Source organism: Eschrichtius robustus, chromosome 16 (genome assembly GCF_028021215.1).
Source record: "Eschrichtius robustus isolate mEscRob2 chromosome 16, mEscRob2.pri, whole genome shotgun sequence".
Classification (NCBI taxonomy): Eukaryota; Metazoa; Chordata; class Mammalia; order Artiodactyla; family Eschrichtiidae; genus Eschrichtius; species Eschrichtius robustus.
Window position 1 is genome coordinate 42,199,743 of NC_090839.1, and position 19,578 is coordinate 42,219,320.

Genomic DNA, 19,578 nt, shown 5'->3' on the forward strand with positions numbered 1-19,578 from the left:
ACAAAAAAACCACAGGGGTAGTTACAATATATTTTCCCTTTTAAGTGTTAATTTGATGTAATTTCAGACTGACAGAGAAATGCAATAGTAGTATAGCATCAAGAATATATGAAGAACTCCTATAACTTTCAATAACAACAACCAAAAAGAAACCCAATTATAAAATGAGCAAAGGACTTGAATAGACGTCAACAGATATTTTTATCTGAAGAAGAATACAAATAGTCAGCAAACACGTAAAAAGATGTTCAACATCATTATTCACAGAGAAATAAAAATCATAGTCACAATGAGGTACCACTTCGTACCCATGAGGATGGTTATAATCACAAAAACAAAAAATAGCAAGTGCCAGCAAGAACATGGAGAAATTGTAACACTTGTACAGTACTGTTGGTAGTGTAAAATGGTTCAGCTGTTGTGGAAACAGTTTGCTGATTTCAAAAAAAGTTAAACACAGAATTAGCACATGGGACAGATGGGCTCAAGATGGCTGAGCAGAAGGACATGCGCTCATTCCCTATTGCAAGAGCAATGGAATCACAACTAACTGCTGAACAATCATTGACAGGAAGACACTGGAACTCACCAAAAAAGACACCCCACATACAACGCCAAAGGAGAAGCCACAATGAGATGGTAGGAGGGGCGCAATCACAATAAAATCAAATCCCACAACTGCTGGGTGGGTGACTCACAACCTGGAGAACAATTATACCACAGAGGTCCACCCACTGGAGTGAAGGTTCTGAGCCCCACATAAGGCTTCCCAACCTGGGGGTCCAGCAAAGGGAGGGGTATTCCCAGAGAATCAGACTTTGAAGGCTAGTGGGATTTGATTGCAGGACTTCAACAGGACTGGGGGAAACAGAGACTCCACTCTTGGAGGGCACACACAAAGTAGGGTGCACATCAGGACCCAGGGAGAAGGAGCAGTGACCCCATAGGAGACTAAACCAGACCTACTTGCTAGTGTTGGAGTGTCTCCTGCAGAGGGGGGGGTGGCTGTGGCTCACCGCAGGGACAAGGACACTGGCAGCAGAAGTTCTGGGAAGTACTCCTTGGCATAAGCAGCGCTCCCGGAGTCTGCCATTAGCCCCACCAAAGAGCCTCTAGGCTCCAGTGCTGGATTGCCTCAGGCCAAAAAACCAACAGGGAGGGAACTCAGCCCCACCCATCGGCAGACAAGTGGATTAAAGTTTTACTGAGCTCTGCCCACCAGAGCAACACCCAGCCTTACTCATCACCAGTCCCTCCCATCAGGAAGCTTGTACAAGCCTCTTAGATAGCCTCATCCACCAGAGGGCAGACAGCAGAAGCAAGAAGAACTACAGTCCTGCACCCTGTGGAACAAAAAACACATTCACAGAAAGACAGACAAAATGAAAAGGCAGAGGATTATGTACTAGATAAAGGAACAGATAAAATGCCAGAAAAACAACTAAATGAAGTGGAGATAGGCAACCTTCCAGAAAAAAAATTCAGAATAATGATAGTGAAGATGATCCAGGACCTCAGAAAAAGAATGGAGGCAAAGATCGAGAATACGCAACAAATGTTTAACAAAGACATAGAAGAATTAAAGAACAAACACCTAGAAGAATTAAACAATACACCAACAGAGATGAACAATACAATAACTGAAATGAAAAATACAGTAGAAGGAATCAATAGCAGAATAACTGAGGCAGAACAGATAAGTGACCTGGAAGACAGAATGGTGGAATTCACTGCCGCAGAACAGAACAAAGAAAAAAGAATGAAAAGAAATGAAGACAACATAAGAGACCTCTGGGACAACATTAAATGCACCAACATTCACATTATAGAGGTCCCAGAAGGAGAAGAGAGAGAGAATGGACCCGAGAAAATATCTGAAGAGATTATAGTCAAAAAATTCCCTAACATGGGAAAGGAAATAGCCACCCAAGTCCAGGAAGTGCAGAGAGTCCCAGGCAGGATAAACCCAAGGAGAAACATGCTGAAATACATAGTAATCAAACTGACAAAAATTGAAGACAAAAAAATAATTAAAAGCTACAAGGGAAAAATGAAAAATAACATACAAGGGAACTCCCATAAGGTTAACAGCTGATTTCTCAGCAGAAACTCTACAAACCAGAAGGGAGAGGCCTGACATATTTAAAGTGATGAAAGGGAAGAACCTACAACCAAGATTACTCTACCCAGCAAGGATCTCATTCAGATTCAATAGAGAAATCAAAAGCTTTACAGACAAGCAAAAGCTAAGAGAATTCAGCACCACCAAACCAGCTCTACAACCAACACTAAAGGAACTTCTCTAAGTGGGAAAGACAAGAGAAGAAAAGGACCCACAAAAACAAACCCAAAACAATTAAGCAAATGGTAATAGGAACATACATATCAATAATTATCTTAAATGTGAATGGATTAAAGGCTCCAACCAAAAGACACAGGCTTGCTGAATGGATACAAAAACAAGACCCATATATATGCTGTCTACAAGAGACCCACTTCAGACCTAGGGACACATACAGACTGAAAGTGAGGGGACGGAAAAAGATATTCCATGCAAAGAGAAATCAAAAGAAAGCTGGAGTAGCAATACTCATATCAGATAAAATAAACTTTAAAACAAACACTGTTACAAGAGACAAGGAAGGACACTACATAATGATCAAGGGATCAATCCAAGAAGAAGATATAACAATTGTAAATATATATGCACCCAACATAGGAGCACCTCGATACATAAGGCAAATGCTAACAGCTATAAAAGAGGAAACTGATAGTAACACAATAGTGGGGGACTTTAACCCCTCACTTACACCAATGGACACATCATCCAGACAGAAAATTAATATGGAAACACAAGCTTTAAATGACAGAATACACCAGATAGATTTAATTGATATTTATAGGACATTCCATCCAAAAACAGCAGATTACATCTTCTTCTCAAGTGCACATGGAACATTCTCCAGGACAGATCACATCTAGGGTCACAAATCAAGCCTCGGTAAATTTAAGAAAATTGAAATAATATCGAGCATCTTTTCCGACCACAATGCTATGAGATTAGAAATCAATTACAGGGGAAAAAAACGTAAAACACACAAACACATAGAGGCTAAACAATACGTTACTAAATAACCAAGAGAACACTGAAGAAATCAAAGAGGAAATCAAAAAATACCTAGAGACAAATGCAATGAAAAAACAATGATCCAAAACCTATGGGATGCAGCAAAAGCAGTTCTAAGAGGGAAGTTTATAGCAATACAATCCTACCTCAAGAAACAAGAAAAATCTCAAATAAACAATCTAAACTTAAACCTAAAGGAACTAGAAAAAGAAGAACAAACAAAACCCAAAGTTAGTAGAAGGAAAGAAACCATAAAGATCAGAGCAAAAATAAATGAAATAGAAACAAAGAAAACAATAGAAAAGATCAATAAAACTAAAAGCTGGTTCTTTGAGAAGATAAACAAAACTGATAAACCTTTAGCCAGACTCATCAAGAAAAAGAGGGAGAGGACTCAAATCAATAAAATTAGACATGAAAAAGAAGTTACAATGGACACCACAGAAATACAAAGCATAATAAGAGACTACTACAAGCAATTCTATGCCAATAAAATGGACAACCTGGAAGAAATGGACAAATTCTTAGAAAGGTATAACCTTCCAAGACTGAACCAGGAAGAAATAGAAAATATAAACAGACCAATCACAAGTAATGAAACTGAAACTGTGATTAAAAATCTTCCAACAAACAAAAGCCCAGGACCAGATGGCTTCACAGGTGAATTCTATAAAACATTTAGAGAAGAGCTAACACCCAGTCTTCTCAAACTCTTCCAAAAAACTGCAGAGGAAGGAACACTCCCAAACTCATTCTACGAGGCCACCATCACCCTGATACTGAAACAAGACAAAGATACTACAAAAAAAGAAAATTACAGACCAATATCAATGATGAATATAGATGCAAAAATCCTCAACAAAATACGAGCAAACAGAATCCAACAATACATTAAAAGGATCATACACCATGATCAAGTGGGATTTATCCCAGGGATGCAAGGATAAAAGAACAAAAACCATATGATGCAAAAGGGAAGAGATATGGGGACATATGTATATGTATAACTGATTCACTTTGTTATAAACCAGAAACTAACACACCATTGTAAAGCAATTACACTCCAATAAAGATGTTTAAAAAAAAAAAACAACATATGATCACATCAATAGATGCAGAAAAAGCTTTTGACAAAATTCAACACCCATTTATGATAAAAACTCTCCAGAAAGTGGGCATGGAAGGAACCTACCTCAACATAACAAAGGCCATATACGACAAACCCACAGCAAACATCATTCTCAATGGTGAAAAACTGAAATCTTTCCTCTAAGATCAGGAACGAGACAAGGATGTCCACTCTCACCACTATTATTCAGCATAGTTTTGGAAGTCCTAGCCACAGCAATCAGAGAAGAAAAGGAAATAAAAGGAATACAAATTGGAAAAGAAGAAGTAAAACTGTCACTGTTTGCAGATGATACAATACTATACATAGAGAATCCTAAAGATGCGACCAGAAAACTACTAGAGCTAATCAATGAATTTGGTAAAGTTGCAGGATACAAAATTAATGAACAGAAGTCTCTTGCATTCCTATACACTAACAACAAAAGATCAGAAAGAGAAATTAAGGAAACAATCCCATTCACCACTGTAACAAAAAAAATAAAATACCTAGGAATAAACCTACCTAGGGAGACAAAAGACCTGTACTCAGAAAACTATAAGACACTGATGAAAGAAATCAAAGATGACACAAACAGATGGAGAGATATACCATGTTCTTGGATTGGAAGAATAAATATTGTGAAAATGACTATACTACCCAAAGCAATCTACAGATTCAATGCAATCCCTATCAAATTACCAATGGCATTGTTTTACAGAACTAGAACAAAGAATCTTAAAATTTGTATGGAGACACAAAAGACCCCGAACAGCCAGAGCAATCTTCAGGGAAAAAAATCGAACTGGAGGAATCAGACTCCCTGACTTCAGACTATACTATAAAGCTACAGTAATCAAGACAATATGGTACTGGCACAAAAACAGAAATATAGATCAATGGAACAGGATAGAAAGCCCAGAGATAAACCCACACACCTATGGTCAACTAATCTATGACAAAGGAGGTGAGGATATACAATGGAGAAAAGACAGTCTCTTCGATAAGTGGTGCTGGGAAAACTGGACAGCTACTTATAAAAGAATGAAATTAGAATATTCCCTAACACCATACACAAAATTAAACTCAAAATGGATTAGAGACCTAAATGTAAGACCGGGCACTATAAAACTCTTAGAGGAAAACACAGGAAGAACACTCTTTGACATAAATCACAGCAAGATCTTTTTGGACCCACCTCCTAGAGAAATGGAAATAAAAACAAAGATAAACAAATGGAACCTAATGAAACTTAAAAGCTTTTTGCACAGCAAAGGAAACTATAAACAAGAAGAAAAGATAATGCTCAGAATGGGAGAAAATATTTGCAAACGAATCAACGGGCAAAGGATTAATCTCCAAAATATATAAACAGCTCATGCAGCTCAATATTAAAAAAAAAAAAAAGCCCAATCAAAAAATGGGCAGAAGATCTAAATAGAATTTCCTCCCAAGAAGATATACAGATTGCCAGTAAATACATGAAAGGATGCTCAACATCATTAATCATTAGAGAAATGCAAATCAAAACTACAATGAGGTATCACCTCACACCAGTCAGAATGGCCATCATCAAAAAATCTACAAACAACAAATTCTGGAGAGGGTGTGGAGAAAAGGGAACCCTCTTGCACTGTTGGCGGAAATGTAAATCGATAGAGCCACTATGGAGAACAGTATGGAGATTCCTTAAAAAACTAAAAATAAAATTACCATATGACTCAGCGATCCCACCACTGGGCATATACCCAGAGAAAACCATAATTCAAAAAGACACATGTACCCCAATGTTCATTGCAGCACTATTTACAATAGCCAGGTCATGGAAGCACCCTAAATGCCCATCGACAGACAAATGGATAAAGAAGATGTGGTACATACATATAATGGAATATTAGCCATAAAAAGGAACAAAATTGGGTCATTTGTAGAGACGTGGATGGACCTAGAGACTGTCATACAGAGTGAATTAAGTCAGAAAGAGGAAAACAAATATTGTTTATTAATGTATATATGTGGAAGCTAGAAAAATGGTACAGATGAACCGGTTTGCAAGGCAGAAATAGAGACACAGATGTAGAGAACAAACGTATGGACACCAAGGGGGGAAAGTGGGGCAGGGAGGGGGTTGGTGGTGGTGGGATGAATTGGGAGATTGGGATTGACATATATACACTAATATGTATAAAATAGATAACTAATAAGAACCTGCTGTATAAAAAATAAAATAAAATTCAAAAAATAAATAAATAAATAAAATACACACCAAAAAAAAAAAAAAAAAAGAATTAGCATATGACCCAGTAACTTGATAAACAAACACTTGTACAGGAATGTTCACAGGAACACTGTTCACTATTCATAGCAAACACTATTCACAGCAAAAGAATGGAAACCACCCAAGTGTCCATCAATGGATGAATGGATAAACAAATTGTGGTATATAAATGAATAGTGTTGAATAATATTCCACAAAAATGAATGAAGCACTGATACATGCTACAATGTGGAAGAACCTTGAAAATATTATGCTAAGTGAAAGAAGACACACAAAGTCACATGTTGTATGATTCCATTTATATGAAATATCCAGAATAGGTAAATCCAGAGAGACAGAAAGCAGATTGGTGGTTGCCAGGGATTTGGGGAGGAGGGAATACAGAGCAACTGCTTAGTGGATACAGGCTTCCCTTTGGGGAGTGAAAAATGTTTTGAAACAAGACAGAGGTGGTGGTGGCACGATATTATGAATGTTTAAATGCCACTGAATTATTTACTTTAAAATGACTAATTTACTGTTCTTTGAATTTCACCTTTTGCATTCTATGAATTAAACAAAAAAAGGCAGACACAAAAGAATACGTACTGCATGATTCCATTTCAGAACAGGCTTTACCCTGGAGTGACTGGAAGGGGCAGAAGGGGCCTTCTGGAGGGCTGCAAATGTTGTTTCCTAATCTGGGTGCTGGTTCACTCCAAAAAATTCAAGGAGCTGCCCCTTTTTTAAATAAAAGATTAATGGCGGGGCTTCCCTGGTGGCGCAGTGGTTGAGAATCTGCCTGCCAATGCAGGGGACATGGGTTCGAGCCCTGGTGTGGGAGGATCCCACATGCCGCGGAGCAACTGGGCCTGTGAGCCACAACTACTGAGCCTGCGCATCTGGAGTCTGTGCTCCGCAACAAGAGAGGCCGCGATAGTGAGAGGCCCGCGCACCGTGATGAAGAGTGGCCCCCGCTCGCCACAACTAGAGAAAGCCCTCACATAGAAACAAAGACCCAGCACAGCCATAAATAAATAAATAAATAATTTAAAAAAAAAAAAGATTAATGGCAAATTTTTTTTTAAAAGCTTATCAGTGTTGGGTAGAGGACCCAAGGGATCTCTCTGTACTATTTCTTGCAACTGCTGTGAATCTACAATTATTCCAAAACTAAAAGTTTTTTTTTAAATATCAGAAAAATGAAAATTTCCAGACTCCTGTCCCCAAAGATTCTGACCTAGGTCATGTGGGGTGAAGGCAGGGACTCTTCAATTTTGTTTTTGTTTTTTTTTGAACAAGCTACCTCAAGTGATTCTGATTCAGCTGGACCATGGCCCTCTCCTTGAGAAACTCCAATCTACATGAACTCCACAAGCTGCTTAACTTCACTTTCTCCTTGAACCCTACCTTGAGGAGGCTTGTAAAGGCATCTGTGAGCAACAGCACAGAGGAGGTGGAGAGTAAGAAAGCACAAGTGAGTCATGAGAGGCTACAAAAGCTAACCACTCTGGGAAGCAGGATTCAACCTTCACTGGAGAAAAATGAGATGAATCGGAAAAAAGATTAATAAAATGTGAGTCAGTGGTAAAAGGACATACAAAAGTTTCCAGGAAATCATCACAGATGCAGCCACAAATATTATGCACAAATGAATGATTTTTCTTAGTATGTTTTCCATCAAGAATTAATGGAATCAAGATAAGGCAAATGATGTTGGAAGCTAAATATCCTTTAGGAGGTTAGCAAGACAAGGTTCAGAAATCAGTGCAACATGCTTGTACTTATGGTCATTTCTGATACATTCTTCACCACAATCACTGAAAATAATATTTTACTTCTGGAACTAGAAGTAAATAAAGGAACAATTTAGTTCATGCTTAGCCAGGTCACAGAGTATTTTGATCTGCTTCTGCTCCAGCTCAAACTCTTTGGAGTGATATACCTTGGTTCTGGTTCAAATTACTTCAGTGGGAAATTTTTTGAAAAGTCTTTAGTCTGATTTGAAGTTCATTTTCAAAATAATAAGTTAATACCTTAGTCCAATTCCAATTTTAAAAAATCAAATCAAAGCTCATTCCAGTCTTATTCTTACTTTTGGTAGAAATCCCTGTTGCAACAATTTGCAAACTCTAGAGCAAAAAACTGAGGCCAATTAAATCATCAGTTCATTTTCTCAGGCCTTCCAACAACACAAAAGTTGGCATATCTGTCCAAGCCTTATTTTCATCTGTACCTTGAGCTGAAAAATAGTTTTAGTTACACAGCTTCCTATACTCAAAAGGGGCAGCTGTCGCTCAGCCCTGGCAGACTGCAACCCTCAGAGAATGCATGTTCCATGTGACCAGATCTCACTTTTTTTCAAAAGAAGTTAGAAATCCAGGTTTTTATGAGTCTCCTGATTTTAAATGTTGGCAACAAATTCCAATTTTTAAGAACTTGTCTATGGACCAATCAACACACATCTGTAAACTGTCTCTTCTGCAACCTCACTTTGTAAAGGTTAATAAGGTCTCATGCTTCTCCAGATACAAACTCTCAGCTTTGGTAAGTCTTCAGTTTTCCACATAATACAGATTTCAGGCAAAGCAGCTCTTTGACACAAATGCCAGTCCCAACAACAGATAATGATTTCATTCTCATGCCCTGTTGAATACTGAAAATATTGAATATTTGTACTTCTTACTACTTAAACAAGAAGAATGATAAATACAGAAGTAAGCCATTTAATCTGTGTTGTAGACTAACTACCCTGTGTCAACACACTTAACTGAGAGTCAGGTTAGTGGTCAGAAATGCCACATATCTTCTGATTATGACAATTGGAATTTATAATACTTTTTTGCTTCTCCAAAATGAGTCAGACAAGCTTTCTACCCAGAATCCACAAGAAGAATGATGAAATATCATGTTATTTTTCTCAAGACTACCTTGATCACCATTAGTATAGACAACTCCATCTACAACTTTATACAATGGTGAATTGCCATGTCAAAATGATGAGAAAAAACACAGTATTCTCTTTGGAGCTAGTAATTTGGAGCAAAAGAAACAAACCAAAAACACCCAAACACACACAAAATTTATATAGTTACATGGGGGGGAGGGGAATATCAATGTTGAGTAACACCAAAAAAAAAAATGACAAAGAGATAATCAGGTAAAATAATTAACGGATACTGAGAACCTATCTATAAACTGGATACCAAATATCACATAGTTTTTGTAAAAGTTGGTTCTCACGTTCTCAGCGTGAACTTTAGTGATTTTAAATTCAAAGCAGTAGGCTCATGAAATTAAAGAAGTATTCAATTTTGAAGAAATTATGGCATTCAGAAATTTTGGGTAAACAAAGAAACAGCAACAAGGTAAACCAACTTAGCAATCCGTTCAAGTCCTCGCCTCTGAAAGTCACATTAGCTCACCCAGGCCTTGCCTTTCCATCTTCCTCCCCAACTTGCCTGTCCACCACTTCTCTGCACCTCTTGTGGGATACAGGGAATGTGCTTAAAGGGTGTAAATCTACGAACTATACTACCCTTTGTCTAGTTCTGAAAAAACACTCAATGAAAAGAGTATGAAACTACAATAAAACTTTTTCACTATTGGTAAATTTTACTTAACTGATTAACCGTGTTTTCCATGACTGACTAATGGGACACTGTGGACAATAAGAAGAGATCTGCAACATAGAAATTACAAGATGATGGATTCCTCCTGATGTTCGGTACAATGTTGACCTAAAAAGCAGAATTTTCACAACTGGAGCTAATTGGAGGTCATGGTACCTGTTATCCTAGGACTACAGAAAACAAGGTCAGAAAGAAGCAAGCCAAATTATCCAACTTAACACCCAGTTTGCAAACAGTTGTTTACTACACCTTAAAATATCTCCAAGGAAGTTACATCCATGTGATATAAGCATGCTGTGTCCAAGAGGGCACTTTACCATTATAAATTATCCTAGTTTGTGTACAGAAACCAGTAGATATTTGCAGATTCCTTTCCAGGTCACTGAAGATAAAACCCAGAAAAACCTATTTTCCTCCATGTGGTGAAAGCAAAGAGATTACTTCTGCAGTGGCGCTGCCTGTTCTTAGAGTTATTCTCTAAAACAGGGTCATATAAGAATATTTTCACCCAAATACTAGCTATAAACAATTAAGACATGATTTACTGAGATACATGCTATTCTTTATGCTTAGGTTTTTAGCCAATGAATACTATATTAATAAAGACTGGAAAGTTTAAGAATAAACGAACTCTCACCAGTACGTTTCAGCGGAGTTCGCCAGAAAACATTTCTACTAGGCCCAAATGAAGTATCTTTCATTCATTAATACAGAAGCACAGGGTATATACTTAGACATCAGAGGCTCAATCATCTAAAAAGAGTCCCTAGGGAAACAAAAAACTTTCCATTTTCATTCTGTAACTGCTCCTTAACGACAGAAAGTATTCTTTCTTTTTTGGCATTCTCTCTTTTCTCTCTACCTCGGGACATATTTATAGATGCACTGGCTGCTTTACAGACATGCTAAAAGTTCGTGCTGTGGTTGATCAAAGTTGGAATGCCTGAGGAAATTACTCAATTCAGACAGCCCGGAATTGTATCTAGCCAAATAGTTACAGTGCTCTACTTTTAACATGTGTTAAAGTAATATTTTAGCCATGCTGGATGTAAGTTGAGAGAACATTTGTTTACATCACACTCTGTGAACAGTTGAGTCAAATATAGTATGTTGAATACCCAGTTTTAGTATCTGTGACAGTTCATTTTTTTAACTGATCAATTACACACAAAAAAACATACTTTATATTAAAAAAAAAAAAACTAACACACAACAGCACATGTATTAGGAACTAAGACTTTTTAATGATCTTCTTGAAGTGTCCAAGCTCTTCTATTGAATAGAAATGTTAGAATAAATGCATTAAATATTGCTTTTGTTCATTAGAGCATCTGTTGATCTGGCATGCAATATTCTGTCAAAAAACAGAACCACGTTTCTTCTCTAATTTATTATTAAAAGTATTTTAATGAAAAAGCACTGCCGGGCTTCCCTGGTGGCGCGGTGGTTGAGAATCTGCCTGCCAATGCAGTGGACACGGGTTCGAGCCCTGGTCTGGGAAGATCCCACATGCCGCGGAGCAACTAGGCCCGTGAGCCACAATTACTGAGCCTGCGTGTCTGGAGCCTGTGCTCCGCAACAAGAGAGGCCAAGATAGTGAGAGGCCCGCGCACCGCGATGAAGAGTGGCCCCTGCTTGCCGCAAATGGAGAAAGCCCTCGCACAGAAACAAAGACCCAACACAGTCATAAATAAATAAATAAATAAATAAATAAATAAAATTTTTTTAAAAACTCTCCAAACTAATGCTTGCAATTAAAAAAAAAAAAAAAAGCACTGCCTACCTGTATTCACCTCCTTTCCATTATTAATCTGCCTAATTTGCAAATAAAGACATAGCAAAATTAAGCAGAAAAATCACATCACAGCAGTTTATTTTCATGGGATTTTTTTTTAATTGAAAGCCACAGAATTGCAGTACAAAGAGTTACTTGTCAAACATAACATAAATCTCTAATATAAAATATTGGCTTCCATAGACCTGCACATCTGAAATAGTTTTAAACTTTGTTTTAGTTGGACTCTTTACGATGTCCAGGAGGAGGTTAGCACAAAGGGTACCTGAAATTGTCTTTTCCACATGAGCTACAAGAGAAAAAGACAAATGTAGCTGTTTCTCTAGTAAAGCCAAACTTGGCATCTACTTATACTTCCCTTCAACCTAAATAACTATACCTTTTAACCACGTTGACAATAATATGGAAATATCACTCAGAAAGAACCTAACAGGCCACGGAATTATAATAATGTAAACCATCCTTCTATCAAATGTGAAGTGAGGACATGGTAGATTGGAGGGGTGAGAGGGGTGTCACTAACTTATAAGTAGTAACTTATAACTATGCTTTTTATTTAAAAGATTTCCAACCCACTAGAAAATGTTAACATCTGCACATACTCCAAAAGAGGAAAACAAAAATAAGTTCCCTACTCAGAATTTTCTGAGAAGGCTAGTAAATGTTATAGTGTTGATACCCTATGTTATACGCATGTCATGAACTGTCAGGAAATGAGCGTACCGTGCAGGAGGCTGGACCCTGAGTGGGAATGACTGCCAGTAAAAACTCCCTGGCAGTGGGAATGGCCAAAGCACTATTCTCAACTGGGATGCATAGGATTCCATTTTAAGCTGTTTGCTCTGCTATAGTGAGATGCAGTCCTTCATTATTCTAACACTTAGGTGAAGGCTGCTGTACACATAAAAATTAGATGGCAGGTAGACAGAGAGAAAGAGCGGGGGAAAAAACGGAAGTAATGTTTTGTTCTGCTTTGTAGCAGGATTTAGGATATGATCTTGATGAGATTCCTAAAAATTATATAACTTAAGTTCCTCCTCATTCCCTTCCAGATTCTGAATACAGTCCTACGTTTGAGAGATAGACAAAAACTTAAAATCAAAGGCAGTCTTTCAGATTGACCTTCATGATATCAGCCTGTGATTTTGCTGAGCACAGAAAAATCTTCTTAGCCTAGCCCTTCATTACCAAAAGCAAAAAACCAGTAGACGTTGGATTATAAAATTGATGCCCCAAAGGATATAAATCCAAACACACACAAATACACACACACACACACACACACACCCGACACATACGAAATGATTCAATAATCACAGCACTATAAATCCAAGGGCCAATGAATCTAATATCTCTATTAATTTAGAAGAAGACATTTTACACTCAATCCAGAAGTCTAAATTGCTGCCACATAACCAAAACACAGAATTACCACCAATTCCACCACACTACCAAATGTAGCTTTAAGTAGCTCAAAGCTGAATTCTAAAATGTAGTATATTCTTGGAGAAGAATAACTCCCAGAGCAAAACAAGGGCTCATACATAAAGCTACAAGCTCCTTAGGAACTGCTAAGTCTGGTCTCAGACCATACCTTCTACCAGATTCAGCCAAGATGAATTCATCTGATAAGTTCCACAGAGCTCATCAAGAAATGGCTAGAAAAAGGTGAAACTGTTTTCATGTTCCCCTCAGTACAAAGCTCTGTAACATAACAAGCTCTGTACTTAAGTGTTTTGACTTGGCCAAAAACTAATACACAGTTTTGATGCGGTGTAAAAATTAATCTGAAATGTAATAACTGATTCAGTTCTCTTTTTATTCTAAAAAAAGTTAAAAGAAAAAAAAAAATCACTGCTTTTCCTTAATTAAGCGGGTACTTTGTGCTAGAGAGCATGTTTAGTTTCTAGGGTCTGAGGAAAAGAACAGATGCATCTACTGTGTAAACACAAACAGTAAGTTACAAGTTGCCCCTTAGTACTAAAGGCAAGAATCAGCATCAGTACTCAAAAATAGTGTTTTAAAAAGAGTGTAACTTACTTTTACTGCCCCAGGCTAACTGGGCTCTGTCTGGTGCTTCTTTGTCTGCACTTGGCCACCCACAGCCTGTCTTCTAATTAACTCAATGCTCTATAGCAGCAGAACAAGCAAACAAGTTGCCTCCCATCTGCGTACAGCTCTTCAGGACACATTTCCCTTGGTCAGAAGGTGGAAATTCTTGGGAGAGGTGATTTTTCTCTGCCTCTTCACAAGAAGAACATGGACACTTGGCTGGATGCAACTCCGTGAAGTGTAACTGTGTGTGTACACCTCAAAAAATAAAAAAAATAAATAAAAAAAAAAATGCAGAGAAATATAAAGACTCTATAAACAGCTGGAATACACAGAAATACTGAAGCACCCCTGGAAATACTGCTAAACAGACAGCAAAATAGGGTCTTTGACTGAAATAATCAATGATACCAAGTTGAAAAAAAAAAAAAAAAAAAGTAAAAAGAGCATCCGAAGTCAAAATCCAAATGTCATGCAATGAAAACATTTTAAGTACTACAAAGTAGAAAAGGTAAAACTCCTTGCTTCGCATACTTAAAAACAGGAACCCCCTCCCCATTACAGAGAATAAAAGATATTGTCAATGGAAGAGAAAAATGAGACTTTCAGAGGTAGTAGGTCTAAAATTAGACTCCTCAGTCACATGGTTAATGGGCACTTGTGTATATGTGAGCTAAATGCATCGAGCTGTCTTTCCAATGCGTTCAGCCCTGTCGGGGAGGGGAGGGGAGAGGAGGGCAGGGGAGGAGGAAGCAAGGAACCACTGAAATACTCAGCTACCCTTTGCATATGAAAAGATGATTTCTGCAAAACAAAAAAATGTGCAGAAGAACAAAGATGCTCATTTATTTAAATAATTTTTAACCTCTCAAATAAACATAAATGAGTGTAAAGCAGATGCCCCTACTTTTTTGCAGCAAAAACCAAACACTGAAGTCGGGTAGGGAGCAGGTGTGGTTAAGCATCTAATCACAAAGAAACCCCACAACTGAATTTGCTACAGGCTTGGCGAGAGAAAGGGGGTTATATCAGGCCTTCCCAATATTCCCTCCCATCCTAGATATGCCCATATGCCAGCAGCAAGCCACACCATCTTCATGACCACTAAGCATCCCAAGGACTGGCAGGCCTTAGGTGTTCTCTCTCCCCCTGAGGCACACAAACAATTCCAGCCAGAAGTATAAGGCCAAGGGAAGGGTGTGTGGCCTAATCCTGCAGCTGCACAGAGGCCTGGGCTGTGGTCCACCAACAACAGACTACTCAGTGGTGATGACATTCTGGAGATCCCTGCTTTATAGAAATGCATGCAGAGCTGGCTCTACATCTCAGGATGTAGAGGTCAGATAAATGCATAACAATATTATATATAATAATATAAATATACAGTAATGCAAATGCCTACATTTTTTCTCTCACACCCCAAACTATCAGCCATCTGGATAAGAAGTTACTTTTTAAAGGAATTTCTAGAGTTTATAAGCAAGCATCATATTGGATTATATAGAGATCCAAAGACAATGGACCGTTTTTAGCAGACATAAAAACTTGTGCCCAATATAAACTGCCCTTTAAATGCTAAAGCATTTGGACAATAAACAAGTTTTGACCATGAATTACCACCTCCCCTGACCATACGAAGACTTAAAGAATGAAGCAAGTCAACAAAAGAACAGCAGGGTCCACTTAGAATAACATAAGTTCAACAAAACATTTTTAACAAGGGAGCCTGTGCAAATTACCTTTCACTATATGAAATTTAAAAGCTATATCTATCACTATTGCTAATGCATAGTATTCTACCTACCAAAATAATCAGTTTTCAAAATGAATTAACCAAAATCTCTCAAAGGATACACCAGCCAGCCAGCCAGATTCATCAGTTTCCTCACAAAATGACAAGTAACCTCTCAAAAGTTTGTCAGTCATATTTCACCTATTATTCCTTATTAGAACTTTTTAAAGCACATCTTCGTACTTTTTAAGAAAAATATACTGATGTGCAAAGGGCACTTCAGTAAGCATTTTATGAGTTCATTTTCTGTCAGAATCTATGAAACGCTCTCTACTTTAGCAGTGGCATCATGACTCACCCAGATCTATATCTAATTTTCTCACATAAGAAATTCATATCAGAAGATATACATGTGAAATGTGCAAAATTATGGTCTAGAATTTTAAATCTACTGTCACTACCCGAACCAAAACTATTTCAAAAGCAGGCATGAAAACAACTGTCTTCCAAGTGCACAGCCCTAGGTATGAAGATCAAATTATTTCACAAATTTATCTCCTCTGCTGTGAGGGAAATCAGGGTTGATAGAAGTCCCTTTCCCATCAGTTATAAAAAGAATCTCAAAAAAACTATAAATAGTTAAATGAAACAATGGGACCAAATCACTTTAACAATAAATTATTAAAATATGATCTATAAAACTGACCTTTCCATTTCCTTCACCACATTTTGAAGATAAACAAAATGCACTTTGGCATCATCTCATTTTCAACTCCACACTGCAGAACACCTCTCATACAAGTGACCACCTTCCCTCCCAAAACCCCAAAGGGAGAAGCTAGTCAGTTTACTAGGCAGGAACTTACGCACATGCCCCCCACCCCTTATTTGAATGAAGGGAACACTCCCTCTGGTGTCCAGAAGTTGTAGTCTTATGATAACACCACTTGTCTGTCCTGGTGGATGAGAAAAATGAAACTACACAAGGGAATGGGATTCCAAGAAAAGCTCAAAAATGATTTGTCTAAGTGGCCTGTATAAGTTACAGAGGCCACTGAAACACATTTTTTTCTATTATAAATTTTCTTTTCTTTCACCTTGTCTCTTCCTCCTCCATGGCAACAAGTTGAGGTCAGTGTACTTTTCACTATTTGGGTAAATGCAAATTTTCATATTTTCCAAAATACAAGGCCAGATACCCCTTCTAGCCAATAAGGACCATTAAACCATTTCAGTCATTTCAATCTACAGTTAGTAAAGTCCTCAGGAAACTCAAACCAATTTTAGTTATCTGCCTAAGTAATAATGTAACAAACAAGTTTTAAAAGTATGGTTTTTTTTTAAGTCAAAAGTATATCCCAAAGTCAAAAGACAAAGGTATAACGATCACCCATATCTATTTGATAATTAGGACAAAACTTAGCTCTACTAAATAGATTGATCAAAACTAAAGATAAGTGGTTACTCTCAAATTAAACATAACACAGTATAAATCAGACTCTGGGAATTTTCAGTTGGCTGAAAGGATTTAATATTGTTACTTATATTTCTCTAAGTACAGAAAATACATGAATGCAATTTTTATATATCTTTCCATTGACTCAAACTATTACAGTACCTCTTTGATTAAACTCTTTAGTTGAAGACTTCACCCTATTCAAAGGTGATGAATCACAATTACGCAAGGTGACTGAAACTGCAGGGGGCAGTATATGCATGACTTCCAACATAATTCTTAAGATTCAGGCAAATTCCTCCAGTTAGTGTAGCCTTAACCTTTAAACTACTGACATATATTTCAATCAAAGATCCCACATAAAAATGAATTTTTCAAGATAGTTCATTGAAATTCTTCCCCAAACTTAATAATTAAAGGGAGGAAAGTACACTAAACTCACTCAGGCCATATAACATAGTCCAATCAAAATAAGAGAACACATTTGTTTTTTTAAAAACCTTCATATCCACACTCTTAAAAAACACAGGTCATCATTCAAAACTATAAAGCTCATTTACTCACATGTAACTCATTCCACAATGTATTTTAAATCATTATTAAATATACATAAGTAAACTCTTTAAAAGTAGCATTGATTCATCATGGGAAAAATGTAATGAAATACTGAGCATGATATAAGTAGGACCTGAGAAAATTAAAGTTATTCTAAGATGAAAAGAAAAAGGAAAACTTAATTTTACTCAATGTTGTATTCATAGTTGCCATTATGGTACAATATATACCCAGCTATTCATTAATCTTCTTTCCCCAGACCCACACGGGCTCCATGCACCTGTAACCTCAGGACATCGTCTTCTACACAAAGAAGAGTAATTTGCAATTAATAACTGAATTAAGTTAGATGAAGCTTTCCTTGTGTGTGTTTTGAGTAAAGGTAAGATTTGGTGGTAAGCACATCAATCTTCTTCCTTGTGTCACTTTTGCCCTTTTACCCACAACATATAATTAACTTTCCTTTGACAATGTAAAGAGTTAACATAAATATTCACCTCATATATATAATTTCCAAAGCACCTCACAATAGTAATAGCTACTAACAGTTACAAAGTGTTTACTATGTGCCTCATACTGTTCTAAGTGATTATCATGTTAACTCAGTCTTCGCGACTGTAAAGTAGAAATTATCATCCCCGTGTTATAAATGGGTAAACTGAGTCAAGGAGAGTCTGTTAGGTGCCCAGGGACTCATGGCTACTGATTGGTAGAGCTAATATAAGATGTATCAGTCTCAATAGGAAGGAGACCACATATCCCCAAGTCACACACCTCAGGGACCAAACTACAGTGGAACTGGTGCCCACCATATATATTCACCTTTCTTGACTACATACCCTAGGACCAAGCTCAAAGTGTTAACAAGACAAAGTACAATCTACAGAGCACGATTAAAAGCGTAACTCTGCAATTAACCAGGGGAATATACAGAAAACATGTCTAGGACTTCTGGTAAACTCCTGGGCAATCTTCACAGGTAAAAGCAAGGCCTGGCCTGTCAGGGTAGGTGCCCTGATATGAGAGCCTAATCCAGTCAATTTGGGACAGTCTACTCTAACACCTCCTCCCTCAAACTCATCCCTGTTTTATCTTCATGTCTTATTTGAGTCCCCTAGTAATCTTCTCAAGCAAATAACTATTTGTTCACTGTTCTCTAAACCAGGGGTCCCCAACCCCAGGGCCAAGGACGGCTACTAGTCCGTGGCCTGTTAGGAACCGGGCCGCACAGCAGAAGGTGAGCAGTGGGTGAGCGAGTGAAGCTTCATCTGTATTTACAGCCGCTCCCCATCGCTCGCATTACCACCTGAGCTCCGCCTCCTGTCAGATCAGCGGCGGCATTAGATTCTCATAGGAGCGCGAACCTTACGGTGAACTGCGCATGCGAGGGATCTAGGTTGCGCGTTCCTTATGAGAATCTAATGCCTGATGATCTGAGGTGGAGCTGAGGCAGTGATGCTAGCGCTGGGGAGCGGCTGCAAATACAGATTATCATTAGCAGAGAGGTTTGACTGCACAGAGACCATAATAAATCAGTTGCTTGCAGACTCATATCAAAACCCTATCAAGTGAGTGGCAAGTGACAATGAAGCTGCATCTTATGGAGTAGACTGGACATAAGCAACACACTTCAGGTGTCAATGTCTCCCATCACCCCCAGATGGGACCATCTAGTTGCAGGAAAACAAGCTCAGGGCTCCCACTGATTCTGCATTATGGGGAGTTATATAATTATTTCATTATATATTACAATGCAATAATAATAGAAATAAAGTGCACAATAAATGTAATGCGCTTGAATCATCCCAAAACCATCCCCTCTCCTCCCTGCGTCTGTGGAAAAATTGTCTTCCACGAAACTGGT

At 37.8% G+C, this 19,578-nt stretch overlaps 1 protein-coding gene across 7 annotated transcripts in view; it reads right to left on the reverse strand.

Moving 5' to 3' along the window:
- Positions 1 to 19,578, reverse strand: part of TASP1 (taspase 1) — a 235,115-nt gene that overhangs the window by 200,709 nt on the left and 14,828 nt on the right. Inside the window, exon 2 of one of the 7 annotated variants that reach the window (XM_068565780.1) lies at positions 13,960 to 14,229. The exons of the other annotated variants lie outside the window; for them this stretch is intronic. The gene's annotated coding sequence lies outside the window, so the exon portion shown is untranslated. The remainder of the gene's footprint in view (positions 1 to 13,959; positions 14,230 to 19,578) is intronic. 7 annotated transcript variants of the gene reach the window in all.